This window comes from Anser anser (assembly GCF_964211835.1).
Source record: "Anser anser genome assembly, chromosome: 5".
Lineage (NCBI taxonomy): Eukaryota > Metazoa > Chordata > Aves > Anseriformes > Anatidae > Anser > Anser anser.
Window position 1 is genome coordinate 65794152 of NC_139725.1, and position 27926 is coordinate 65822077.

At 51.3% G+C, this 27926-nt stretch overlaps 2 long non-coding RNA genes across 8 annotated transcripts in view; both read right to left on the reverse strand.

Annotated features, from left to right (window-relative positions):
* LOC310901025 overlaps positions 1-27926 on the reverse strand; it is a 315297-nt gene that overhangs the window by 240870 nt on the left and 46501 nt on the right. The window lies entirely within an intron of this gene.
* Positions 881-27900, reverse strand: LOC310901026. Its single transcript, XR_014585540.1, has 2 exons — positions 23861-27900; positions 881-5351 (listed from the first exon to the last, which is right to left on the reverse strand). It is a non-coding gene; the product is annotated as an uncharacterized lncRNA (long non-coding RNA).

Genomic DNA, 27926 nt, shown 5'->3' on the forward strand with positions numbered 1-27926 from the left:
CTCTGTGTGTATGCACAGCAGCTCAGTCAGGAGGAAGGGGAGAAAACAGCGGGGCAGGGGAGACTACTCGCAGGAGAGGAGCAATGAATGAGAGGTTTGCTTCCTGACGGCTGCAGCACAACAAGCCCAGGTGCTGCAGGAACACGAGCAGCACGCTAAGGCACACGCAGAACCCAGACGGCTGCTGCAGGGCACACAAGGGTGCTGGGGTCCCTGCAAAGTAGGGAGGGTGGGGTAATGCTCCCTGCTAAACAACTCCTTCCAACACCTCTTCCTAAGTGTTTTCATAAACCCTTGGACAATGCAAACAAAGAGCAGAAGGAGATAACGCTCCTGCTGGCAAGTGAAATCCCTGCTGGAGAAAAATCGCAGAGCAAAATGGCTGTCAGGCAGACACTTGAGCTTCTTTATTTAATGTAAGTAAATAATTTAATGAATAAATCTAGTTTCACAAAGCAGAATTCCCCGGGGTTTTCAGGCATCAATTAAACACTACAAAGAATCAAAATGACCAATTGAATTCCTGAAGCAAGTAAATCCCTGGGAAATTCAACACCTCCTGAAAAAAGCCCTTAGCAACTAGCACTTGATACTGGAGAAACTGAAATTAGACATCAAAATTCACAGTAAGTGCCTAAATGAGGCTGAGGTCAGCTCCTTAACTAATTTACTCATTAACATTCATCTGTCAGGCCCAGTCTGGAGAGCTGAGGCTGCACTACAAGCCTCTCCCATTGCTTTTCCCATCCAATTCTGCTGAAGCTTTAGCTGGTTTCCACAGGTGTAGATAGCTATGAGGAAAGGTGACGTGCCTGGATATATCCATCCTCAATAAGTGCTCTGGGAGAGCCTTCAGGATATTTTACTAATTCATTAATGAAAAAAAAGAAAAGATTTCATTGCAGCCCCTCTGAGGCCCTCTCGCATGAAGAGCAAGTCAGTGGTGGTGCGGAGCAGAGCTGCACGCCGATAACCAAAGGTGAAGTGCTGTCAGGTAGAAAACTTTCTGTGAAAAAGATGAAAACTAATTTCAGACCTGTATTTTCATGACAAAAATATAACCTCGGAGCAGTATTCAGAGGAGAAGATGCGTGATTCTGAGAGGAAGAACACGAGGCAGGCTGCTCGGGGCAGGGAGCAGCAGGTGCCAAAGCCTGAGATATGCCCCGCGGCGCTGGTCCCCCCGGCTCATCGGCATGCACGCACGGTGACCACACTGAAAAAGGAAGATATAGCCGATTTGTGCTAAAAGCGCGGAAGATTAGCACTATAAATAGTTCAGTACGGCAGGGGATGCTTGTTGCCAGATGTGCCAGGGGCTGCAGATGAAGGTGACGGGGTTTGGGATGCCACCCGGGCAGTGACTGGCACGGTGCAGGGGGAAGCAAGGTTTTGCTGTCACTGGAATAAAGAAAGCCGAGGGGGTTATCTCGATGTAACTCTGCAAGTCTTGTGGCGACAAAAGGTGCTGAGTAGCTGCCCCAAGCACCTCTGCTGTGAGGGCTGCTGGAGACAGCACTGCAGGGACATCTGCTCACCCGGGGCAAAAGCTAGAGCGCCTGGTCCCCTGTGGGTCCTGCATGAAGCACGCTGTCTAGGGCCAGCTCTTCCCACCTTAAACACCAAGCCTCAAAGGCAATCCAGAACCCCTCCCTCTTAGTGCAACGCGCAGCCTGCCAGCAGACAGAGCTGATTGTGCAAGTTCCTCCCGTGTCACTGGGCTGCAGCGTGTTCATCAGCCCGCCGTGGGAACGTGCAACAGCACCTCGTACTCTGAGAGCAGGGCAGGAGCTGTAACTGTGCAACGGGATCATTCTCGCTGTATTTAGGAGGAATGCAGGCACATTCTCCTTGTCCCACGGCACAGAAGCGGATGGGGAAGATGCCCTGGCTAGAGGCAGCTGGCCAAGAGACCTGAGGGGGATCCACCAGGGACGGGACGGGGCCAGCACCGCGCTGCCGAGCCCAGGGACCAGCAGCCCGGGACGTTTCCCTCCAGTAACGCTGAGCCCGGCGACGTTCTTCGTCCACGGCCTTGGGCAGCCACTTTGGCTGCTCACGCGATCACTTCTGTAAGCATCCGCTCCTGTAAGAGGTCATACCCTGCTTTTTCTTAAATTCATGGCCATTCCCAGAGAGCAGCCGGGCAGGAGGCAGAAAGCAGACGCGGAGCCGCAGCGCTCGCAGCGAGGGCCGAGCAGACCCCGTTGCTCTGCGCTGTTCTCCTCCAGCGGGGAGGGTTCGTTGCCCGCCATTTTCCAGGATTTAATCTCTTCTTCTTGCTTCCCATGGTAGACTAGAAACCAAATAATGCTGAACAAAATGGTGAAAGCTATCCCGAGTTTCGCCTTGGTGCCAAAGAACTGAATACAAAGACTAAACCAAGGTGGCTCCCGCTCCCTCGCCTCGCCTCACCTCCAAAGGGCAGGATGGAAGGGAATTAATTATTAATTCCACCTCCTCCTGTTTCCAGCACTTCAGGAGGTTATTCCCAGCAAGGGAGCACTAGGTTTTAAATCTGCTTCCAAAAAATCTTCAGCTGTCAAATTCCTCAAAAAGACGTGTTAAGAGGGAAAACTTCCCAGGAAAGCAAGTGAAAGCTTTTTAGTGAAGAGACAGAATATATTTATTTTTCAATAATAAAGCCCTAAAACAGTGACAAAGCCACAAGGGTCAGAAGAAAGTTAGTGTTCCTCCATTAAAAAGAGCAACGCTTCTTTGAAGTCTCTGAAGAAGCAGCTAGGCAGGCGTGCCTCTTTCCAGGCAATCCTATGCAATGAATTTTTAAATCTGTCACTGAAATCGCAGACAGAAGCAACAACTAACCTTTTGAATGTACAATGATTTTAAAGCAAAATGCCAAATCCACATGTATTAATATTAACTCACATCACAGATCAAACAAGGCTGTACAAGAGTACTAACTGTATGGCTGTTTCTGTAGGTACTCAAAGGAAGAAAAGAAAAGAGAGGTACTCTCAGGGTAAGATAAGAGGACGCTGGTTTCCCCAGTATAAATTATTTCCCTTTATTTAAAGCGTTTCCTACCAGCAGCAGATTCGTGAATTAACCCCTTGGTGTACACCTGCCCTTCAGTTCATCAGCCAAAGGACCTTGTGCCCAGACACCTTTGGAGCCTGAGCAGCTCAACGTTGTTATCCGTGGGCAGAGGGCGAGGGCGCCCGCACCACCGCCGCCTCTGCAGTGCTGTCGGTAGCACACTGCCTGCGGGCATCCCTGCCCCAGGGCACGCCCCAACACAGCCCCGCTGCTTCCCAAGGAGCCACCCTGCACAGCGCGGCGCCGGATTTCGAAAGCCGCATGCATCAGGACCGTCCCTCGGCAGCTGAGAAAGACCAGAAGAGAGAAGCGGTGTTCGTGGAGACCCTCCCGCCCCGTAACAGGGCACCTGCAGCGGGGTGAGGACGGAGGACCTGAGGTTGATGGGGCTGGTTCCATGGGGCTGGGACACGGGACTGCAAGCCAGGCCCTGGAGCGATGTGCCAGCAGTCGAGCTGCGGATTAGCTCTCATTTGTTGGAAAAACTGACCCTGGGCAACCCTCAGTACCCGAGAACCAAGTCCTGGTGCAGCGCAGAGCACCGCTCCTTCATCTCGTTCTTTTCCTCCTCCATCCTGTTTGCTATTTTACACTGAGACTGAAGATCTTCCCCAAAACGGATTGCCATTTTCGTTATTTGTACAGAACTGGAGCAGCGGGGTCCTCATCCATCACTGAGCTTCCTGAGCGCTAAAGACTTAGAAGCAGGGAGCAGCAGCACCGCCACCACGCCGCCTTTTTAATGAGGAAGGAAAGAACATAACTCACAGCCAGCACTTCAGCCTTCACAGCACGAGGCAGGAAGAGGGGCACCCTCCCTCCCGTCCATCCCAGCCCCCTTCCATTTCCCCACTCCCCAAAATCAAAGCTGACTTTGGAGTCGCGAAGCTCTGAAGCCTCACCCCTGAAGGGCAAGGAAGCGAAGCCCAGGCTCGCGGAGGCAGCTCTGCCCGGAGACTTCCAGCTTCACCGTCCTGCCCCAGGGTCTGTGTTTTGGCCTCTCAATGAGCATTTGCAGATCATGACTCCTGGAAGTATTTCATGAGCATTTCCACAGCTATTAGAGGTGTAAAATGGCCACTGTTGCGGCGCTAACCCAGCCCATGACAGCAGCATTTGCTGCCTGCACCAGGCAGGTACAGCTGAAAACAACAGCGAGAAACCAGCGCGGCTGAGATGCTGCAGCAAGGAAGGATACAGCAGAAACAGGTTAAAAATGAGGTTCTGATGCGCCACTGAAAACCAAGTAATAAACTAAACTCCAAAACGAATTGGTTGTGAAGAGAGACATTTCACTGTGTCACCTAGGTTATGTAAATAAATCTGGCCGCGCTTGCCTTCGGAGTTGTGTGAACATCAGGACCCTTGCTGCGAGGAAGCTGTGACACCGAGATGCTCAGAGCACACACCGCTATTTGCTTTAATCCATCAGCACCGCCAGCGTGGGCTATCGAATCCTCCTGGGCGCTAGTCTGAATGGTCTGAGGTTGCCAGAGCACACTCACAGAACCTCTCACTAGCACAGAGGGCCAGAAGTGGTGGAGGACCCGGGAACATCCAGACACCAAGAACTGGATCATGTAAGGTCCTGAGCACAGCGCCCAGACTGCGGCGCCCCATGCAGCGAGTCGGGGGAAGAGGAGAGGCCACCAGACGAAGGGGGACTTTGTTGCATGGCACGTGGGGTGCTCTGCCGGGCTGGAGGGCCCTGGGGTCTGCTGCGTGGGTTCTGTGCATCGGGAAGCCACAAAATTGATGACTGCAAGGAGCACACAGGCATCCACATCCTCCCCGCTGTCCGTCCAGGCTAATCACGCCCTGGGTCACAGGCGAAGGATGCTCACATGGGAGCAGTTCTACTCTTACAGCACTGCTACAACCCACTTGAGAGTTTTTCACCCCAAACAAAGCAGAGCAAGGGAGCTGCTGGGTGGCTTGGGGGCCTCTGCACTTTCAGGACTTCTGTATGAGGATTTTTGGCCACTTCTGCCTTTCAATTTTTGAATTCAAACAAATCTCTTCAGAGAACACGCTAGGGTACTGATTTTTCTTTTGGCTAGAGAGATGGACCACTCGCCTGTTGAGCCAAAAAATGGGGAAGCCGACTCCAGACAGGCCTGGTGCAAACTGACTTGAAGGGACCAACAGCGCGACTCCCCCGCTGGTGTGTGACTGCTGGAGCAGCTCCTGCCCAGACTTACCAGCTCCACCACACAGTTCTTGCCGTTCGCTGGGTTCCACTGCAGTTCAGTGCAACACCCGATTGGTTCTCAGGCTTCTCTCCTATTAAACTAAGGGGAAAAAAAATCCTATTGATGACCAAGTAGCCTCCAAATTACCTTGACTGGCTCCACAATAACCTTTGTCTGAACTGGTAACACAGAAACCTCACAGCTGCAGGCAACACAGGAACCTTGGCCTAACTCAGAGACTGCAAACTTCCCGTTTGCTCCAGAGAAACCCCGATAACCCCGACAATTCCCAGACTTTTGCCATGAGATATGAGACTGGTTTTATAGTTAAACAAACCAGTAAAAAACACCAACCACAAAACCCACAAAGTGGTAAATGTTCCACAGCCTGCACGTTTTTACGTATTCACAAAATGCCTGATCTCAGAGCCGTCACCGCGCTCACTGGCATTCATAAAAAGTAAGGCAATATTATTCAGATGAGAAGGAGAATAAAATAGCAACTGTGAACGTCTGCTAAGTTAGCTGAAACATTAACGCTGCCATTATGGCTGGGATGGTAATATCAGGAGCACAGGCTGGACTACACACCCGTTGGTTACCTGTGCAGGAACCATCGTCCCGTGCACCATGGCACTCCAGACCTGGCAGGGCATTTACCCGACGCGTCCAGACCCCACAAAGAGCACTGCTTCCCGCCTGCCAGCCGGGTGCGCGGCTGCCTGCAGGTGAGGCGAGAGCCGCTCCGAGCAACTTTCCTCCCCTGGGGGTCTGGACGAGGACGTTTTGCTCCCTCCTCCCAACTTCAGTTGAGCAGAGGCTGCCCTTGAGGAGCAGCCGGGCGCACGGCCACGCTGTGGCAACGTGCAACGTTGAACCCCGTGGGACGCCCTCCGAGCCGGCCGATCGTGGTCGGGTGGCAGGGGCCCGGAGAGGGAGCTCTGCAGACTCGGTCCCACAGAGCTCACCCCGCAGGCCTGCTCAGGCCCGTTGCCTCGGGCAAACTGCAGGAGTACAGCTCTCCTGCAAGGTCCCGTGCTGCAGCGTTACGCGAGCAGCCAGCCCGGGTGTCAGCCTGCTCTGCAGAGCTGGGGAGCGCTCCTCCGCCAGCAAATCCCTCAGCACGTTGGCCATCCTAGGAGGAAAGCACCCAGTGACTGAGTGGATTTATCTGGAAAGTTTTGAATCGCATACGATTGAATTTACCTGTTCCTGAAATGGGAGCTCTTCCATCGTACTCCAATCATTACGGAGAGCTCAGAACTCCTCCTTGCTCCTGAGGACATCTATGGGCAGAGGCAGCACAAGAGCGACCTCTGTATCACACAGGGGTGAAATTAAAAAAATAATCTGCTCAATGTCAAGTCCCAGTGAGTTCAGCCGGCTTTGGACCTGAGACCTGGCACAAGACCTTGTGCCCCTTCAATCCTTTTAAATTAAGGGAGCACTGAGGACTACGTGGGACACAGAAGGGTCCCCAGTGGGATGCCGAACACCTGAAAGAAGAGAAGGCAGCGCTTGTTTTGTCTTATGATTTTAAACAGCACGCATGCCAGATGCCAAGAGCACGGCGATTGCCTGGATGAACTGATTGCTCTTCTCAACCCAACAAAACCGGGCAACCATCTCCCCACGGGGGGATCAGCCTTCAGGGATGGAGACATCAGGACCAGAGGAGAAGGCAGCACCGTGCCAGCAGGATGCTTGCAAGACCCAGTGCAGGAGACGGAGCAGTGGATGACAGCTGACCTGGCAGCACCTCCAGGAGCCCTCTGTCCACGTTCACACCGTGGGGCCGTGGCTCACAGCCTCCATCACACCGTGGTGTGACAGCCCTGGTGCCCACAGCTGACGCTTCCAATATTTGCAAGTGAAAAGCTGGCATATGTACAAAAATCCAAGACCTAGCCTGCCTGTGTAAGTGATTTCAATAAGTAATGTACTGTAAGAGAGAAATCTAACAGACTGCGATGTTTAATTTATTAACCTTGTTTCCACTGGGAGCGGATATGAAACCAATCACTGCCTGATTCATTTTGTCTGGTTTTATCAGTCCACCAGCACGCGGTGCAGAATTCCAGGCAGTGTGAGGAGGTGCCACCAACTCCTTGGCGGCGCGATCCCGCAGTCCGTCCTGCCGCACGGCCCCCCCTGCCCAGCCACAGCCGTGCCAGCAGTGTCCCAGAGAAACCATCCGCTGTCACACAGCCGTAACTCGGGGCCGCAGCTTCCCGGGGATGTTGTGGGGGTGCAGCGCAAGGGATCCCCGCCAGCCGTACTGGTGCAGGGCAGCGGGGAAGCCCGCCTTGGTGGTACTCCTGGAACAGAGCCCGCAGCCGGGGATAGGAGCGACTGAGTTGAACATTCCTGTAGATTGTTTTGTCAAAATGAAGAAGAAAATTTTATTACCTGTCAGTGGGATTTGCCCACACTCCTGCTTGCTTTCCCAGAAGGGAAGAAGGGAAAGATTCACAGCATTTAACTTCCAATGCAAGCTGCTGCTGTTTGGGTGAGGCTTTGGGCCCTCGGCTCACCGGGCGGCTACTGCAAAGAGCCGGGCTCCTGTCGCACTGCAAGTACCAACAAAAATGTTCTACATCATCCCATCAAGATTCCTATTTCTACTTTACTGCGGGGAGGCTGGCCACCCGTACTTTTTCCCAAACTAGTTAATCCTTGCAGGCTTGTACCGGACAGTCTGCCCTGGGCATCACCCCAGAAGCAGTCCCTGGAGGGAAGTGAGATGAGACATTTCTCACCACGAGCATTAAAACACGATGGAAGGCAAACGGGGGGAAGAGGACGGAGGTCCAAGTGAGGCCAACGATGTGGGGCAGCTGGGACGACGGATGGCTGCATACGGGTCAGGCTGCAGGTGTTCTCTGCCACCAGGCAGGGCATGTCCCCACCACAGTCACGGCCCCGGTCTCTCTCTGCAGCCTGAGCAGAGCTCACCAGCAACTGAACTAAAGCCCAGAGTAACACAAAGCACGGCTGGCCGGTCCTGGCGCCAATGAAGTCTACAGGAGCCTAGCACAGACTTTACCTTACACAGTCCTGATTTTTCCTGTGTTTTTTTCCAATTTACCTGGCACCACTGGCCCCGAGGAGCAGCTCTGAATAATAGCAATAGCTATTTCTACATTTCTTTCCACAGCAGATGCCTATTTATTAAGATAGAAGCTCTCAAATCATCTTCTGAAGGTTAAAACTCGCAAAACAACAATCGCTCGAAGTTGCTGGTGCCTTCTATAATCTTCTCTCTTCACTTCAAAAGAACCCTTTTCCCTTTATGACAATTAAGCTCCCAGTGTTTCCAGCTAGCACAAACCCTTTAACACAGACTCCTTTACAAGCAAGACTCACCAGTAAGTGAGCATTAATACGTCACCTTGTACACAGAACAAAATCAATCTTTTTTAAAAAAAATTGGCAGACAAACCGGACCAAACGGCACAGAGCTAAGCGTCACACAAAAAGACAGGGCTCGCACCTGAACAGCCGGGAACTGAAGCTGTCTTTCAAACCCCAGCTTCAGCGCGGAGCTCCGCGAGTAACCAAGCGCTTCGCGGCCCTCTCCTGCGGTACCCTCCTCTGCCACTCCGAAACACGAGCAGTGAACGAAAGATGCTGCGGACGAGGTCAAGCTCTAGGGCAATTTGGAAATCGAGCAAACCGTCACACCTCGTTTTGCAGCACTTGACTACCTCCAAGTCCCACTGTCGTACAACAAAATCATTCATTTAAGCTACGGGCTGAGCTTAGCAGAAAGGATGCTCTGTTTGCACTTCCTGACTCCTCCGGGAGCATGGGTTACCTTTAAAAATTCCCCTCGTTACCCGGGAAGGCTGGGTGGCTAATTGCCCCCACACCTCACGCTGCACGAACGGATGCAGTAAGCGTGCAAGAGAGCGTGCCAGGACCTGCTCACGGCTCTTTTGCAAACCCAACCCAATGGAAACCAAAAAATGCAGCACTCTGTAGAAAATTCCTTTTCAGAAATGAAGAAAACCACTCGAGGAAGAGGTGTCAGGGTTACCAGGGAGCACTGGCTGCATTAAGCAGGACTTGTAGCTTTCTGACAGACTCTGCATTTGATAAAATCTTTTTGGTCAGTAAAAGATCTGTCATAATAACTTAAAAAAAAAAATGCTCCTGAAATGTGTGGTATAACTTTGTACGACAAACAATGAGCGATGTTTGCTTGGGACTTGATTCACAGCTCTGTTTTTCTTTTCATCTGAAAGCATTTGCCAGGTGGAAGAATACAAAACGAGGGAAGGCGAAAAGGTTTACCAAGCATGACTCTATTCCTGGTTTTGGATTGTATATTCAGAAGTAAAGCCATCTCAGACCACATCAGAAATCATCTGCTCCAGCAATGCACTTGGTTCTTTTAAGAACTTCCCAATACCCTAAAGAAACCTACAGCTTTACTCTGCTTTTCCCTAGGTCGGCTTTTTCCTATTGCCTCTCTTCCCTACCACTCGTGCCACCTGCCCTCCCCGCAGGTCGCCTGTCGGACGCCTCTGAACTGAGGCTAACAGCAGCCAGCAGGTATGACGGGCTGCAGAAGTCACACGGGGAGCCGGAAACATGTGCTTTGTGTTTATAAAACCGTACGGAGCATTTCACAATTCATTGCTATTTAATATTGCTAATTCATGACTCATGCCATTACTTACTTTTATCGCCCCGTGTATTGTCGCAGCGATGGCAGGCACGGCGGATGGATGGATACCAGAGGACAATGAAGGATGGGGCTGTGAGACCTGGAGCACTCTGACAAGCACGCGAAGAAAGCAGATTAGCAGGAGTCAAGAAGCAGTGTCAGAGAAGCCAAACTTCAAGACAATCAAGATGAAACTAATGAGGGTCTCCCCACTGCCAAGAACAGCTCCAAAGGATAGGGCTGCGGACTCGAGCAGGGCGGCTGAGATCACCACGCTCTGCTCAGCAGCTGGCATCAACGAGCCGCAGCACTCAGGACCACAGTCGAGAGAGGCAGCCGGTGCGGGCTGCGTGTGCGGGACACAGTCGGCACAGCTCATGGCATCCTCGGGGAATGGGCTGGCAGGTTCAGAGCTCCAGCTCCAGCAGTGAAGGTCAGTGCTTGAAAGAGCACTACCTCCAAGCAACGACATCAAAAAGAGCAAAGAACAGCATGAGATCACTCTGCTGGCTTGCAACAGCTCTGCGGAAGGCACATGCATGGCAAGGGACTTGTCAAAGGGCCTTAAAGCATAATCTCCCTGACCTGCAAATGGCATTGCGAAAGTCAGCCGAGGGACTCTGCAAGCAGCCCTGAGGGAGTTTAGCTGGAGAGTGTTGCAGGATAGAAAAGGAGGCAGGAACACGGCCAGATAAATGACTGATCCAAGACTGAACAGAGTTTACATAAAAAGAATTTAAGAAACATTTTCTACTTGACCGTCAAGAAATCCTCCCAGGCCCTCACCCACCACCACCATCTCCCTTGGAGCTGGGTCTACCCGAGCGTGGCTGCCCCGGCTCCGAGCCAGCAGGACGGGTGGCACTTGCCTTTAGACGCAGAGAGCCCAGGGTAACTCTCGGCAGGGATGACTTTAATAGACTTCTGGAGATCAGGACAAGCCTCTTCAATCCAAGTATTTTCTCCCTCAGTAGTCCCCACGCCTGATCCATGGGGCTGTCAGCGAGAGACACCCAACGCTGCTTTCAGTGTCTGGCTTCTTCATACTGAGAGGACAAAATCTGGCATTGCCAGGAGCAATGTCGTCTACACGGTGCTGCTTCTGATGGCCCGGTAAAGTGTAGGGACTGCTGCTCCATCCTGTGCTGGGCTGCAGATGCCATTTATGCTCTGTGTTTAAATGGGAGCAGCCACCAATGTTGCCAAGGGTCAGAGGAGGTTCAAGAGGTTCACGAAAATGGACCATGTATCATGAGCTTGGTTAAAAATCTACTTTTTTATCCTGATCCATTACCTACCAGCAACTCATTCACTCTGTGCAGACTGGCTTACACCCAGGAGCGCCCTCAAAATTCAAGTATCTACGCCAAAGCCACATTACTTGCTCCCCCTCTTGACAACGTGGGACATCCGCAACATACACATCAGGTGGGGAAGTTTCAAACTCCTGGCACTTTATTTCCTAAAGTTCAACGAAAGATCTTTAGAGTTTTTTTTCTCATCCATCTGTAATCATAACTTGAATTTTAACTTATACAACTAAACAAAACTATTGAGGCATGCAAACAGGAATTATGAAATCTAGGTTCTCCTATTTCTCTTTCAAGCTCTCATTAATTTATGGATATTCAGAAGTTTCGGATATAACAGGAAGGCATTTGTCATGGGTTTCTTTTAACTGCAAGATCAAAACAAAACAAGAAATCTTTAGGTTACAAGAACACTGCACAAGATGGACAGAATATGTAGTAAGAAAGCCCATCATCACTTCCCGGCCTAAAATAAGAAGAAACAGCAAGTGATTGACAGCAAACTACAGTCAACAGAGAAAAAAAAATCTTCATACATTATGATTCATTTTTTCCTTTGTTGACTACAGTTTACTGTCAATCATATACAGCTTTTCTTTATTTGGGGTAGGGAAAAAGGTTGCTGTCTCCTTCTTCGCTAGCAAGCTGTCTGTTTTCTTGCGTGCACTTTCTACCCAAGGTATTTAAATGTTCTCATCTTGTACTTAACAGAAATATATAATAAACCTCCCAATTACCTTCTACCCTTTTAAATGTCAAACCAATCAAAAGGTTGAAAGGGGAAAATTAAAGCCTATTTTCAGAAGAGCACACTTGCTAATGTATTACTGACCTTCAAGAGAAGAGTAAGATAATGCAGCCTCTGCTCAGTACGTATCCTGGCTCCAGCCCACAGGATGGATTCAGAAATGCGGGGTCCATTGCCAAAACTAATCTTAGAAAATGTAATCCGATTTACTCTAGGTATCCTCCTAAAAACGTGGTATCTGGTGGGTTCCGGTTTCAGTATTCTCTCTGTGACTTTGATTAGCTGCAAGGTAATTTTGGCTGTGAGAGGCAACGGCTGAACAGAAACCAGGTTCATGATCAGAGGAGCTGCTTGTGATGTTTATAAAGACAGCACCATTTGGAATTTGTCTGTCTCCTGATTTGTGACGGGGCCCAAACCCTGACGGCCGTGCTGGAGCAGCCCTGGGCAGCCCACCGTGCCCCCGGCCCGCCAGCAGCAGCCCTGTGCTCAGAGGGCACCGCTGGGGCCTCCTGCGGGAGGCTGAGCCTCGCGGCATGCGGAGGCACCGGAGCGGCTGCCTGGTTAACGCAGAACCGATCGTCAGGGCACAAAAAGCTGGCCAAACTCCTAAATTTTGGCACTTCGATCTGCTGAGAGCAGGGCCCATAATAGATGAATATAGGAAGTTTGGTCATTTTGCCTCCAGGCTGGGGGAAACTTGAGGATTTACCTTTTTTCCAGCTGGATTTACCAGCTGAAAGCACGCGTGCTGGCTGCCTGCAGCACCGTGCACGACTCAGCAAGAGGCGAACCTGAACAGAACTGAAGCGCGCACAGCTGCCGGTGCAAAACTCTGCCGAGCAAGGCGTAATGATATCTTGCTCCCAGTCTGGTACGAGGGGGATCAGGACCTTCTACTAATAAACTTTTTAAAGCCTATTTATGCACATTAGAACAAGAGAGCAAAAGTACCTGGGGGAAGGCAAACTTTTCAGTGGACACACCCCCAACAAAAGCCAAACCAAAGCCAGGGCCCGAGTGTTCAACGTGCAAATTACTAATCTGTCAACTCTTTGCAACGTGCCATCGCTCTGAATACGTGCATGTGCTTTGGCTGTAGGAATCGGTGGTGAATTTTCCCTACGTGGTGGCTCAGCAGCCTGCAGCCTCCCACGAAGCCCCAGCACACCCCCTGGTAGGAGCCGGGTGCCCGCACCATGCATGGCCTCCCCCTGTCTCCCAGGGACCTTCCCCATCGGCCCCCTCCTGGCTCAGGGAAGCGCTGAGCTGAGCTCCCCCGGGAGGCTGAGCTGTCACCGGGAGCGCTGCAGGATCTGCCATGTGGCTCCTCGGGCTCTGCAGTCAAAATCTGCACGTGTTCAGATCAAGAAAAATACTTGTCTAGAGAGAAAAGCCATACAGAAAAACAGTGCGTTCTTAGAGCTTACATTTACCCATGTTTTACTCTGTGCATATGTGATTCTTTGTATGGCAAATCCTGTGTTTTCAAGCCCATCACAACTCGTAATGTCTTTGTGCAGTGATATTTCAATACGACAGAGCAGGATCCTGGTCCGGTGGGCCAGAGAGTGGTAGGTACGGCCTGAAATCTGGGGTTCCTGTAAGCTTCTGCCACATTATTTCCTTCCCCACATGGCACTGAATACTGTAGATGAACACACTCGTGAGACCCATGAAAGAACCCCATCGCCATCACGCAGAACATCTTACAAAAGCCAGCCTGTTCGTGGTAGACCTCGCATCCATTCTCCACATTCAGGAGTGCCCTATTAACTCTTGTATTTGCCCTTTTTAACTCTTCAAGCCCAAATCATGTGTTTTCTTACTTGTCTTCCATTCAAGCCTGCTTTCCTCAGATATGAACGTGCATTAACCCTGCTAAGACTGAGGAAGACGCTAAATGTTATAATTGTTGCTAAGTACAACAGTATCACTGACGACACATTAATTCTGGCACCATAAAAATTGTGTTTACTTGGCTTTTATAGACACCCAGAACATAAATGTCACCACAGGGCACTGTGCACACGATCAGTGGGCTCGGACGGCTATAGGAGAGCACAGGCTGTTCCTCTGCGTGGATAATACCAGCTATAATGCTGCAGCCCTGAGAGATTTATGATGCTGTGGCAGCTCCCGGCTCCCTGCCTTGGAGGGCGTGCTGCTCTTTACAATGTTTGCTGCTGCCTTTGGAATATATTCGTCCTTCTGGAGACCGGGGACAGACGTTTGGATTTACACATTCCCAGATGAATCTGAATTTGGAATTTGGATGCAAACTCTCAAACCTAACCTCGTGAGAAACCCTCTCTGCACAGGTCTGAACTTTGAATTCAAATCCTTTAAAACAACCGAAGTTCAAGCACGGAAGCAGAGCCTGTTCGCACCGAGATGGGTGCAGAAAGGTTAATTGCTGGGGAGAAAAACAAGCTGTCAGAGCCGATTTCAGGAGCCAATGTGGCAGGAAAAGAGAGTGGACAGCAAGAGAGCTCTGTTAAACCAGGCTTTGCTGCCACTTATGATTAGAAGTGTCAATATTGGTATTAGACAAAACCATCTCATTATGTGTGCTTTCAGTTACCTCCCACCTACCGCTGACAGGTGAGAACCCTCGTCACGGGATCACAGCCAGGCTGCTCAGAAATCTGCCACTTGGGCTGGGAGAGGGGCCAAAGCCCTCGGTCCTGTCTTTCTGGTCTCCCGGACAGGAGAACTGCTCTGCTGATGCTGCATGGTAGTGCACAGCCATGGCTGAAGCGAAGATAAAAGCCGAGAAAGCTCCCTGTGCAGATGAACCTCCTGCAGACAACAAGGTGATGAACTCCCAGAACATGCTGAAACTGAAACTGAAGAGTAAACTATTTAAATGGCCCATTCCTCACAGCCATTCGTCTCCCACGGGATTAAACTCAGGCAGTTGTTTCCTCAAAGTGGCAATTTTTGTTTTACAAAGAAAAGGCAGCCCCATCAACTCCTTGCCGGGGGTTTTGCGTGTGATTATGAGCATCTGAGGCAGGGACGGACATTATCCACCTGGAAGAAAAGCGCTGTGCTACCCCAGAAAGACTGCTGTGGTGCCCAGATCAGGGTGTGAGCTCCCTGCAGCCCGGTGAGCACATTTTCTCTACCTTCCTATGGCACTTACAAGAGCCAGCAGCCACAGAGACAATCATGCAGCCCAGTAAATTTACACAAACGTAAAGAGATTTTGTTTTTCTTGCTGCCCTGGCTCCTAGAATTTATTAATATGGCACTAGATGTCCCCAAGAATAGCGCCTGCCAAGTCTGTTCCTACTCTCTAAAACTGCACTATAAATCACGTGCCAGGAGAACGTCCTGAATGCTGATGACTGGAAGATATGGCAATGATGAGAGTTGCCAGGAAGAATAACTTATTTTTCTCCCTCAGTCCAGGCAGAAGTGTTCAAACACACCACAGCCACTGTCCTGCTCGACTGCTGCTCTGAACGAGCTGGAATACCTTTATAGGAGCAATCATCAGCTGAGCGCCAGTGTTGTTAGCACAATTAACGAAGGGATGGTTCATTGGCTTACAGCCCAAGGTCTAACGGTGTGGTAACAAGAAGGGCCTTAGTTAAGGCAGTTTCTTCCATTAGAGCACGATAAAACTATGATTAGTTCTATATTCAGATTAATAGAGGAAAATCATGTCCAGTTGCTATAAACCTTCACTGCCGTGTTACTCACTTGTTTGTTTGCTGCCACTGGAGCATTTCTTAAATGGGGCTGTTGCCTGCAATTTAGCCTCTCAGGCCACAACGCAGTTAATTAATCCTGTCCCTGGGAAGCATTTGGGCTGGGAGCAGACGGGTGATTCGGGCTGCCCACGAGGAGGCACCCACCAGCTCCACCAGCGCAGCCCGTGTCAGCCCAGCAGGTCCCAGCACCGCAGGCTCCTGCCCGGGGAGATGGGCACTGCCACTGGAAGCAGCCAGAGGCCAGGTCTGCGCTGAGCGATCACCTGGGTGCTGCCGGGAGCGCTCTGCCCACCGGCCGCTGGGCAGGAAACGGTGGAAAAGCTGCCTAAGGAAAGATTATCCCACTTTGACTTGTGTTGCCTGATGACATGGTTGGGAAAAATGTAACGCATTTCTGTGAATGAAGGCTGAGTGAGGGAGCACGTACCGGGAGGAGAAGTACAACACTGGGACTCATGTGGATATAAATTAGTCATGAGCTAATTTAGACTGTGAATGACAAGAAAGCCCCCAGGCCCTGCGGGAAGGGAGCTGGGAATCAAACAGCTGGGAGACACGTCGGCAGGCCCACGGTCACAGCTCCGCAACAGGGCAGCGGAAATGCCAGGGAGAGAAATGCAAGCTTGGGTCACAGGTCCTGAGGAGTCCAACGCACTCAGAAAGCAGGTAAAGGCTGTAAGGTGCCTTAACTGTGATGTCTGTGTTGGATGCGTTAATCTGATGCTTCAGGGCTTCTACATGCTGCTGGAACAGGCCTGGGACAACTTTTTCCTTTAATGAACAATTTCTTTGCTTCCTTTTCGTCTGAACCCAAAGCATTAGAAGCTGGACAGCACCTGAGACAGCACTCAGTATCAGGAAAGCTTCAGGAGCCTGCTGTCTCAAGAGCTCTTGCTTGGGTAAATCCTCCCCTAGAAACAGAAGCGCCCCATCTCCATGCATGACTTTCCTCATCGCACTGCACCACGGCAAGAGGTGGAACTCCTGCCTGGAGCTTTCAGCGCTCGTGTCCAACCCCAGGTGAGGACCGGCTGCCTTTCAGCCATTTCAGCAAGTCCTGTGGATATCATGGAGACGAGCTCAAGAGAGGATCCTCACACTGCCCTTGGCTGAGCTGCCTTGCTCCACGCTGGAGCAGGCATTCCTTCTCTGGAAAGGTCCTCCCCGCCTCTGCAGCCTGCTCCAGAAAGCACAAGGGGACAGCCCAGCAGCAGCAAAAAGCAGCTCCCCATGCCCACGCTGAACCCGTGTGGGGAAGAAGGAGCCGCAGGCAGAGGCAAAGTGCTCGGCGACACCAGGACAGCAGGGCGCAGCTAAGGTGCAGTCGGGGACAGCAGGAGGGGAGGAAAAGCCAGCAGCTTGCTCAGTGACAGCTGAGGCGATGTGCAAAACACAAACGCCACTGAGAAGTTAACGGGTGTGCAGGACGTCAGCACGGGGACAGGGAGCGCCCCAAGGCCCGGCCGCAGGGCAGAGGGGCTGGTGATGGGCACGCTGCAGCGGGACTGCAAGCATGGCACAGCCTCGCCAGGCCTCCACAGCTCCTATGGCAACCTCTCACCTCTCCAGGAAATTTCTCAGCACTCCAGCTGATTTCTCTGAGTAACAAGCGCGGCTCTCCCACACACCGTATTAAGGAGCACTGCACCCATTTTAAACGCTTACTTTTTTTTTTTTTTTTTTCCCCAGTGATGCTGTTAGCACTGGAGCATTTGCAGAGAACAAAACATGAAGAAAAGCCAAAAGCCTTCAAAGCAGAGGCTGTGCCCCTGTGCACTGGCCTGGGCCGCGCGGTGCCGCAGCCCCGAGCAGGCCGCAGCAGGCCGCAGCAGGCCGTGCCACAGCAGGCCGCAGCAGGCCGAGCCCTGGCTATCAGAGGACCACGAGTGCCACCTGCAGCACAGCCCTCGGCCAGGCAGAAACGCCAGTAGGAGACAGAAGGAAAATAAACCAGAAGTCCCAGCTCTTCTCTGGGGTCTGGTTTTCTCCGCGGCTGCTGGGGAGCTTCTCTGCAGCGACTGTGTCACCTGTGGAAATGAGAACCCGCAAGCGCATTTTCTCAGTCTGAGTGAACTGAACAGAAAAACCATCTCTCAAAATCACGCCAGCTAACCTGGTAAACCAGTTCCTTTCAGGATTCTGCCTTCAGAGATTAATGTCTCAAAGTTTAACACCCCCCACCAGTGTTATAGCTCAGAGCCTCTCAGTGTCTGTTAGTGTACGAGAAGATCCTGGCACCAGTTCCAGTCCAGTAATCCCAGGGTGACAGCAGAGGAGCCTCAATACACAAATACACCGGCAGGGGAAGGGCTCCGGTGCTCACCTGGCCAAGCTGCAGCCCAGTACGCCCTGATGAAGTGGCACAAACTGCTGAGGTTCATCCAACACTGATCCCAAGAAACTCTGTGCACCGTAGCCCACCTGCGTGGGCACAGTGATGGGGACGGAGCGATGAGGTGGCTCCAGATGGGAAGGGGAAAAATCTATTTAGCAGCTCCCACTGAACAGAAGAAAGCATGAGCAGGCAGGACAGCAGGGGACAGCTGTGCACAGTGTGTGTGACACGCACACCCCTAACCTCTGAACCAGCCACGCTGCACTACAAGCAGCGGGTTGGAGAACACAGAAACTCCACTGCTCCTTGAAATATCTAGAACTATCACTGTAAAACCATCCGTAGCATTCCCTTCCACCTGCATTTCAAAGCCACAGGTGCTTACTTCAGCACGCAAATACACGAAGCTCTGCTACAAGGTGCAGATGGTTTCTGTGCTTGCAGAACAATGCTGTGCCATACAGCCATCTTCTCAGCACAGGCTGTCCCAGGCGGCCCTAAACCTATGTATGTCCCCTGCCTTCTGTGAGAAGGGACGGGCTTGTGCCTTCTAGGGACATTTGGAAATGTCTTGGGATGAGACACAGAGGTCACACCTGCATACCCAAAGCAGTTTCTCTGCCAAGGTGCAGAAAAGATCTACAGAGGATAAAGATCTCTACCCCTTACCATTCTATAATGAGCCCAAGCCCCTGTGCCACGGCCAAGGGAACGCAGCAGGCTGTGGTGAAGGTCCTGCCGGCGTGCCACAGCCTCTCCTGCAGCCCTGCTCTGCGGGAACACACAAGAAATAATTTTGAGACAATAGACATTCTCCAAAGAGGACCGTCCTGATGAACCACCATCTGCCAGTGAGTAAAGCAGTTTTCTGAAACCATTTCCAACAGCTCAATTTAAACACACAATAACTGGGGACTCCCAGAGGGAAGGCTGCAAGGTACCTTGGGTAGGAGGCATTACTGCCACCGCGGAATGGAAATGTCAGGTAATTAAACCCTCTACTGCTTAACAAAGAGAAGTACGTGAAGAACCAGCTGCTTGAAGGTAAAGCCAGAAGTGTTCAAATCACACAAGGCACATATTTTTAACAACCAGGTTGATTAGAATAAACCATCAATGGAAAGGTGATTTCTCTGTTTCTTGACTTCCTCAAAGCACGTCTGGATGTCTTTCAGGAAAGGTGCTTTACCAACAAACAAGTTATCGGGCTCCATGCAGGGAGCAAATTCAATTGTCTGTGATTGTGGGGAGATCACATTAAAGAATCTAATTTTCCCCTGGCTACGGAGTATACCAGCCTGGAAAATGTATTAGCTGCAACACAATACGAAGGCAACTTTCAAGTACTTCTAGCTAATAGGAAAAAAGAAAAAAATCCCTGTCTGTACACTGCAGCTCACGCCACCAGCACTTGCAGACACTGTTTGTGTTACAGAGGTCTCTGCTAACCTCGCGGAGCCAGCTCGTGCATTCTCCTGAGGGACCAACGAGCTCCCAGGAAGCAGAAGGCTGGCACACCGAGAAGTCTCCTTGGCATCACGCATCCTCCCTCTGCCAAGCCCGAAGAGGGAGCACCCAGCCCAGCCTAGCGGGCACGGCTTCCGCAGACCAAGCACACCCCCGGCAGCCTCCGGCCCTGCAGCTCTGCCGGCACCCAGCTGCACAGAGCCCAGCCACTCCTCGCAGGGAGGCTGATTCCCAATAAAGGATTGCAGCGTCGTTACTATTGCATTTTACTGCTTTTTAATGATCCATTAACCACAATAACAATGATACAGAAACATTTACTAAAGAGTTTGTGAACTATTTCATTATTTCCTGGGGCACGTAGCTCTTCATCTGTAGATTGTTTCTCTTTTAGGCTTTGTCTAGATCTGTGGCAACACTCCAACTGTTCCATGTCATCCCCCATAATCCTGAGATTTCCAGCACTTAAAATAAACTCTCCTGACCCAGCAGTTCTGCAACATCCAAACATCTTTTAAATGGTAGGTGGTTCTGGAGGCTGCTTTGCCTGAGTCTCACATTTGTCAGGCTGAAGCAGAACAGCAGTGAAATCCCCTTTCAAGTCTTGGTGGCAGTCAAGCCTGCCACCTGGGCGAGATACAGGCCTTCCGACCTTTATTCAGGTAGCAGTATCATCTTGGTATTTCAGGTTCACCACGGCACTGGGTGCTGCAGGCAGCCTGAAGAGCACCTTCTGCTGGTGGTCACGGAAGGCAGCGACTGGAGAAGGTCACGGGGCAGGGAGGAACCTGGCACAGAGATGCCGATGGTCGGGCAATGTCAGGGCAGGAAAGGCTCCTGCTCCTGGGACCGGACTGTGGGCACGAGGAGTCCTCGAACCGCCACCCATCGCCCTACCCTGTGCCCCCGCTCAGGCCGGGCCTGCGGCAGGAACACGGCATCTCCAGAGGGCTCTCCCTGGGCACTTCGCTGCCGGAGACCTCGGTAGCTGTGCGTGGGGAAGGCTCGCGCGCGGCCTGCCTGCCACGGCGAGGACAGGGCGCGTTCCTCGGAGCGTGATGCTCTGCTTGAGGGCCAAGCAAAGCTCAGTTAATGTGTTTGTCGCGCTCATCCTTCCTGTCCAAACTAAGCTGGTGGGATGAATGCAATCTATGCAAGAAGTTTTACTGAAGTGACAGGGATTTTTTAATCCCTGTTGATTTGTTGTGAAACAGGGAGCTTCTGTGGAGAAGTGGATTATTTCCCCAAATCTCTCCTGCCCTTCAGTTAAATCTTGTCTTGGGAAAAAAAAAAAAAAAGACAGTCATTCAGCTTTTTTCTTGAAAAAGGAAAGATTTAACCCTTACAGCTTTGAAAGTTCCGAGCAGCGGAGGTGTCCCCGCATCGCACTGTCTGGTCAGTCTGTCCCAAAGTGCCAGCTCTTTCCTGATGACAACTGGGTTTCCTGAGCGCAGGTACTGGGGAGAAGCTCCTGCCAAGGATCCCGGTTCTGCCGTGTGTGCCTTCCCTTCGGAACAAGGAGCCCTGGGGGGAAGGCGCTGCCCAACACCAGCCCACCTACGTGAAAGGCAGAGGGGTCACCGCGCACGTGTCTCAGTTATAAACGCCTCAACGACCAGAAATATGCCGTAAAACACAAGAGAGGTTGGGTTTTTCTAAAGGACCATTCTTGGCTGTTTAAGCCAGTTTTATTTAAATTCATAAATTACCATTTTCCCAGAAAAAATTAATTTCAGAGAAAGCAAAGCTTATTTTAATGGCAAATCCTAAAATCTTTCCAAATCTCTAAAGCAATATTTATCTGGTTGGAATAATAAAATGATAATTACTTAACTTCCGCCATTCCTGGAATTAAAATTTTGTTACGTTTGTCTTCTGAATCACTTAATTGATCCTCATATGAATTAGAATTATACCCGCTCACAAAAGCCACAGACTAATTGAATAGTTAACCAAGTGTTCAACAAAACTTCACACCTTTATATTGTACCTGTTAAAACTACTTAATTAGATTTTGTTCTTTGCTTAAATAGCTGTAAGTGGAGACCGCTGGGTTTCACTTCTCATTTCACTTTATTCTCCAAACACATTAGCACAATTCCATTTATCAGATTTCTCTGCATGTTTTCCCGCAGAGGCTGCCTGCATCAGCTGGAAGGGGCCAGGAAGCACTTCTGGGGGCTTAGCGGCGAGCTCTGCTGCGGCCACACAGCCCGCACAGGCACGGGCCGCGCACACCCAGCTCAGCACAACGCTTCAGGGACTGCGCAGCCCCTGCTCAAGCTGCTGGTGTAAGCGCAGAGTCCTGCTGAATCACAGCTCTGCACGTCTGCACCCTCGAGAACCGCAGTGCTTTTATTTCCTTGGGCCCTTTCAAGACCTTGCCTCCTGTCCTTCACACCCGCAACTCGGACATCCTTGCTCTGTTTTATTCAGCTTTCAGCCCCTTATTGTACGATATTCCCCTCCCACCTTTCTCGTGTGTTTCCCCGGCAGGACAGCTGCGTGCTGCATCGGGCACCCTCGCTGCCCCACCGTGGCACGGGGACACGGACACAGCAGGTGCCTTCTGCACCCGCAGCTTGCAGGTCTCTGCAGACGCGGGCAGACGCGCTCCCATCCGACGCTCCCTGACAATAAAACTAAGAACTTGCCCCTAAAACCCACCCGTTTGAACCACAGCGCAGACCACGCGATCACTCGTCTTGAACACAAGCGTCCCTTGGTGCAGCGTGCGACAGGGAGAGGGCTCAGAGGTCTGCTCGGCTGGGTCAGGGCCCCCTCGGGAGCCTTGTCCCCCGGGAGAAGCAGAGGGCGAGGCGCAGAGCGGCCTGGCCAGGCAGGAGCAGCCCCCGGAGCAGGGACGGCCGGGGGCTGAGGCTCGCTGTCCGTGCCTCTGGTTATTGTTATTAGTTACCACCCCTCCTCTTTTGCTTTTGTCATTCAGCCACAGCGTAACCGGTGTGGCAGGCCCAGAGCGATCGTCTCTTTGGTGAGACGATTATAAATCCACTTCCCCCGCAGCAGCGTGCAGGCGCCGCTCGCGTTAGGTATAAAAATTTTACGCCGCGTACTAAAGTTGTTGCACACGGCAGCAATTTTTCAAACATAAACATCTCGGCCACTTTAAAGATATTTCTGTCCAAAGACCAAGCAGCATTTGGTCACGCTGCGAAGTGCATGCCAGGAAAATATACATTTTAATTAAGCTTTAAAAAATAGTCAAGTACGCTTTTAAAGCAGTTTTTGAAACTTGACACATATTGATGGCTTTAGCCTTTCCAAAAGCCCATTGTGCAAACAACGTGCGCGCAGTATAATTAATTTTGCATCTCCCGAGCCCAACGGGTACGGAAATGGCTGCTTCAGAGGGAAGGAGCTAGCACAGGGGCAGGGGCAGGGGCAGGCTTCACCCGTGCCCTGGACGCGGAGGCAGCCCCAGGCACGCTGGGCACTGCCGGCGTTCAGAGGGCAGGAGCAGCTCGCCTGCCGGCCACAGCCCGGGAGCAGCAGCAGCAGCACAGCCTGGGACGTGCCAAGTCGGCACGGGGCAGCTTGCTGCTGCCTCCCTCGTAGCAGAGGGCGTGCAGGGCTGTGCTGCGGGAGGGCAGCGCGGGCCCCGCGCCCCGGCTGTTCGGCTGCACGGGAGCGTGCACAAAAGCCGAGCCCAGCGAAGACGTGAGTTTGGAGGGAATAAATTAAAGTGCTCTCGGTAGTTGTGTGGATCTGCTCACGGAAGAGTATTTTAGTGCTCTAACTTCATGTTTAGCTTAATCCTCCGAATCCGTATTTCAACCTTTTATCTTCTTTATTTTCTCATGCCTCCTTTGCTGTTTATTCTTCCACGGATTTCGCAAAGGCGCTCAGCCGTGGTCATTACAAAACCTTGCGCTGAAGGCTCCTCAGAGCTTTGTAACAACGCGAGCAAAGCTGAACACGACATTTAGGACAACCCGTTGCCCTGGATAAGGATGCTGTGAGGACACATCCTGTCCCCTCGCCAAGCACAACCCTTACTCCCCCTCTGGCACCAAGCAAAGCTTGTTCTTTTGGGTCAGTGAATTCACCAGTTGCGCAGACAAAGGCTAACACTAGCCACCATTTTACTGATTTTGGAAATTGTCGGCCATATTTCAATAAACTTTTCCCTTTCTTTCAATGCAGGCGAGAAACAATGTTCTGTATTAACCATGCAAGTCATTTTGGGAAAAAAAAAAATAATAATACAGTCTGCTCTGCCAGCTGAACAGTCCCCAGGCCCAATCTGATCCCGTCAGCTGGGGCTGCCTTGCTCTCTGCCCTGCTGCCAAGCTTGATCTTTAGTTTCTCATAGAAAAAGGAGTTTCTTGCTTACCAGTAAACTCACCCCGGCTGTAAACTGAGACAATTTTGAAGAACTCCAGCTGTTTGGAGCTGCTACCTGTAAGTCCTGGATGCTGCTCCCCGGGAGTTCAAGAGCAAACCCTGCTGCTAAGCCCAGGTTCGGTGTGGGAGATGCTAAGAGCCGTGCCCGGGGATCACGTCCTGGTAGCCATGCGTGCTGTGCCAGCAGTGGGGACGTGAGGACCCCACGCTCCTCCAACCCCAGTTGGCCCTGCAATCCTAAATTATCCTCAGCCTCAACAGAGGGAATTGTCAGACCTGCCACAAATCAGCGCCGCAGAGCACCTCCTCCTGACACCTGAGCACGCAGGCAGTTTCCCAGCTGAAGGCAGAAAAACAATTAGCTCCAGAAGCTTTACCTTCCCAGGCAGAAGTATCCTTGGCTTCTTCCGCAGTGACACAGGTAAGTGGCTTTACACACAGCAGCATGTGTTGGTGACAGTACCAGTAACCGACACAATGTGGGAACACCTGGTCAGAGCCTGTGAGCGCCCAAGAGATGAACCGGGTCATGGGGACAGAGAATCAAAGCCAAGGAGTACATCAGTTTTCTGATTTTATAACCTCGCCTCAAGGCCCACTAAGTTGATGTCTTCTTCCACTGATTTGCAGTGGTTTTTATTTTTTTTTTAAATCAATGCTGGAAACAACATACTTTTCGAGGTGTGATTGTACATCCCAGGTACCTAAACACAAGCCTCCATAGAATAGGTTTCCTCCTAATATGAGCAATAAAACAAGTTGTGTACAATAAAACAAGATCACTAGATGCTACCTGTCTTTGCTATTATCAAATGGATTTGCAAATAAAACACTGATATCAGCTCGGGAATCCATTATTTGGTAACATCCTAGCAGCTTCCCCGCACTTCAAAACCATCCCTTTGTGAAAGTCATGAAGAATTACATTATCCTATAAACCGCAGAAAATAACGTTGGCTATTCCCCCAAGAACGGGACGTTTCCTGTGCAGGAAGCAAGGTTGTCGGGGCCTAACCTGAAATCGAATTTCAGCCCGACTGAAACCACCGAGTCCAAACCCTTGCTTTAAAACCAGCGGCAGCCCCAGCAGGGCCCCGTGCCCGCAGGCTGGGTGCTGGGCAGGGTGCCTTCGGGGAGGAGGGCACCCGGGGAAAAGAGCAGTGGCAGGGTCTATAGGATACAGGGTGCCTTTTTGTTTCGGGTCAGAGCTTACAAGTGTCACGGCTTGTGGCACTGCTGCCCGATGGCTAGCTGGGGGCTCACAGGTGTCACCGGTGCAGCAAGGCCAGAGGCAGGAGCGCCCTGCCTTCCTGCGCTCCCTGCTGGGGAAGCCCTCTCTCCTGGCCAGGTGCTTTAGATCTAAATCTAGGTGGCACAGCATGCTTTCTGCTGCTCTAAGCTAGCAAAGACAAATACGCTGAGTGTATAATATGTTTGATATGGGATAACATGTAAAAAGGCTTTGCATCGGTATTGGAAGTATTTCTTTCCCTAAGTACTTTTATAGCAATTGCCTAATGTTTTTTGGCTGAATTCAAAAGAAGAAATAACGGCTGGGAAGAACTGGCACAGACAAATTTCTAGTTGGCTTCAAGTTGGAGTTGGCTTCGCCACCTCCATCTGCCAAAGCCGTCCCTCTCCCACATGCTCTCTTTCCCTGCTCTCCTACCAAGAAGTTCTCCCGAAGAGGCCGCAGGAGCTGCTCAGCACGCCGCAAAGAGCGCTGCGAGCCCCGTGGCTGCGAACCTGTCTCTCAACAGCAGCCGACGTTTTCTCTCCAAGGTGCCAAGTGGTTGTGCTCTTTTACAGCTGTCAGGCCTCGCGTACACAGACACCCGCATCTCCCACGTCCCAGACACTCTCCACCCCACCTTCGGGCTGCACCTTGGCAGCCAGCTGGGCGGAGGAGCAGCAGGCTGGGGAAAGCGCGTCCCAGCGTCTGAATTTGCAGGCCAGTGCTGGGGAACTGCCCGTGCCTGCAGCTCCACGGCTGCAACAGAAAGTACCGCTGGGCATGGGGGCGAGAGGCCCCCTCGCCCGTTCCCCCGGCTGGGGCAGAAGCAGCCGGGTGCGAGCCGCTCCTCACACCCTCACGCACCTCCTGCTGCCCGCCCCAGGAGCGACGAGGACGGCAGCTGCCTGCAGGCACCCTGCTCCGGGCTCCTTCTCTGCCCCCGCAGCCCCAGCTCCAGCAGAACAGATCGGCCCTGACGATCCACGTAGCATTTTAAAATACACGTTTCCAAAAAAGCCACACGAAAGGGGCAATAAATCACGCCACCGATTTGTTAGAAGTCTGATTTACACTTCAGTGCATTCAGTGGATTATTTTTAGAGGAAGCTAACAGTCAAGACCTGCAACCACTTAAAACTTTTTATTGGCTAAACCAATGACCTGCCAACATTAAGCACAAGGTATTTAACAGCATTAACCACCCCATTATCCATTTCTTCACTTATCATGTTCTCTCGTATATAGAGTTTTATTGTGCTTTTGCCTCCAGCTCCATTAAGTGCTGGTGGAAGCAGTCTTTTAGAAGATGGAAAATACTGGGCTGCTGAGGGCAGAGGCAAAAGGAGCCCAGATTATATTTAACTCACTTCCAAATTTGTCATTTAAACAGCCAAGAACAATAATTTCGAGCCACGATACGCCCATCATTTTAATTTGGGGTTCATTTAAGCTACGTGCACATAAGATAATTCCCAGGCTTTCCTTCACATTATCACACAAATGCATTGCCGAGCCAGCGCTGAAGGGCTATTAGAGCAGGCGCCCTGAACTTTGCTGTAATTTGCCGGAGCGATAATTAAACTCAATCTCACAGCATTAACTTGCTCTCCATGATGCAAACTAAATTCTGAAAATAGAATTTCTCTTTAACAAAATAATTGTAAAAAGCTTGAAAAGGGCTTTACCAGTAAAGCTGGCATGCCTGTGCCCTCACCCCTCAGACAGCAGCGACGGTCTCACGCTCCTCAGCCCCAAACGGCAGGCTGGGGAGAGCCCCCGCACTTCTCCCGGATCTGCTCGGAGCAACGCAGGGCTTACCCCACAGGTACGCACAGCCCCTGTCTCCCTCCGGTACCCAGGGGAAGCTGCCCCTGAAAAGCAGAGCCGCGCTTTGACCCTCGGCGTCAGCAATCCCCCGGTCACTGCCTCGTAGGGAACTCTTAATAAAAGCACAGCTCCAATTCCGGAGAGATCCCACAAGTTTTTGGAAGAGCCGGGTGGATGTTGTCACACACTGAAGCATTTCTTGACGCCGCGTGCTGCCAGCAGCAGATGCACACGCGGCTCCGATAGATGTCGGAGGCTACGGGCATCAATCACCGCTTCTACCAACGTGCCGGTAGCTTTTATTGAAATGAAGCCTTTGATCACATTAAAACTTTTCTCCTTATGTGGATCATTTTTTAATTAAATTTAAAATAAGGTAATTGCCCACTTCAGTTGTTAGGATTCTCTGGGGAACACTTACAATAATAACCATGATTATCTAACACGGGGATTGCCATATGCAGCGTTCCAGATTGATCCACAATAGGGAACATTAAAAAACCAAAATCCAAGGAGAGATTAGTACTCCTTTGCCAATTTAACATCTTAAAATGACTATTTAGAAACTTTTAAAGGGGTAATGAGACATGTGTATTATGGCTGGTGAAACAGAAACTAATGGAAATTGTTAGATGGGAGAAGGAGAAAGTAATCTGGTAGAGGCACGGGGACCAGACTCAGCCAGTAGGCAGGCCGGATACCACAGCACCGGTTTCTGGCTCTCGTCTCCTCCTAAAATCGTCCCACCAGATAGCAGCAGCTGGGTCTTTCTGAGGCCTCCTAGAAGTGAGTATTCCAGTGACAGCCGGAGGCGCAGGACTGACCTGCGGTCTGCAGTGCCCGTGCAACCGGGCTGCTGCGTGCCCGGACCAGCCAAACCCCGCTTTATCAGGGTGTCGCACAGGAGAGAGAACAACCGGCTCTGCCTCTGTTCCTCGCCCTAACCTGCTTTCCAGAAGATGCACACTATAAGCTGGCTCAGTTATTTATTTCC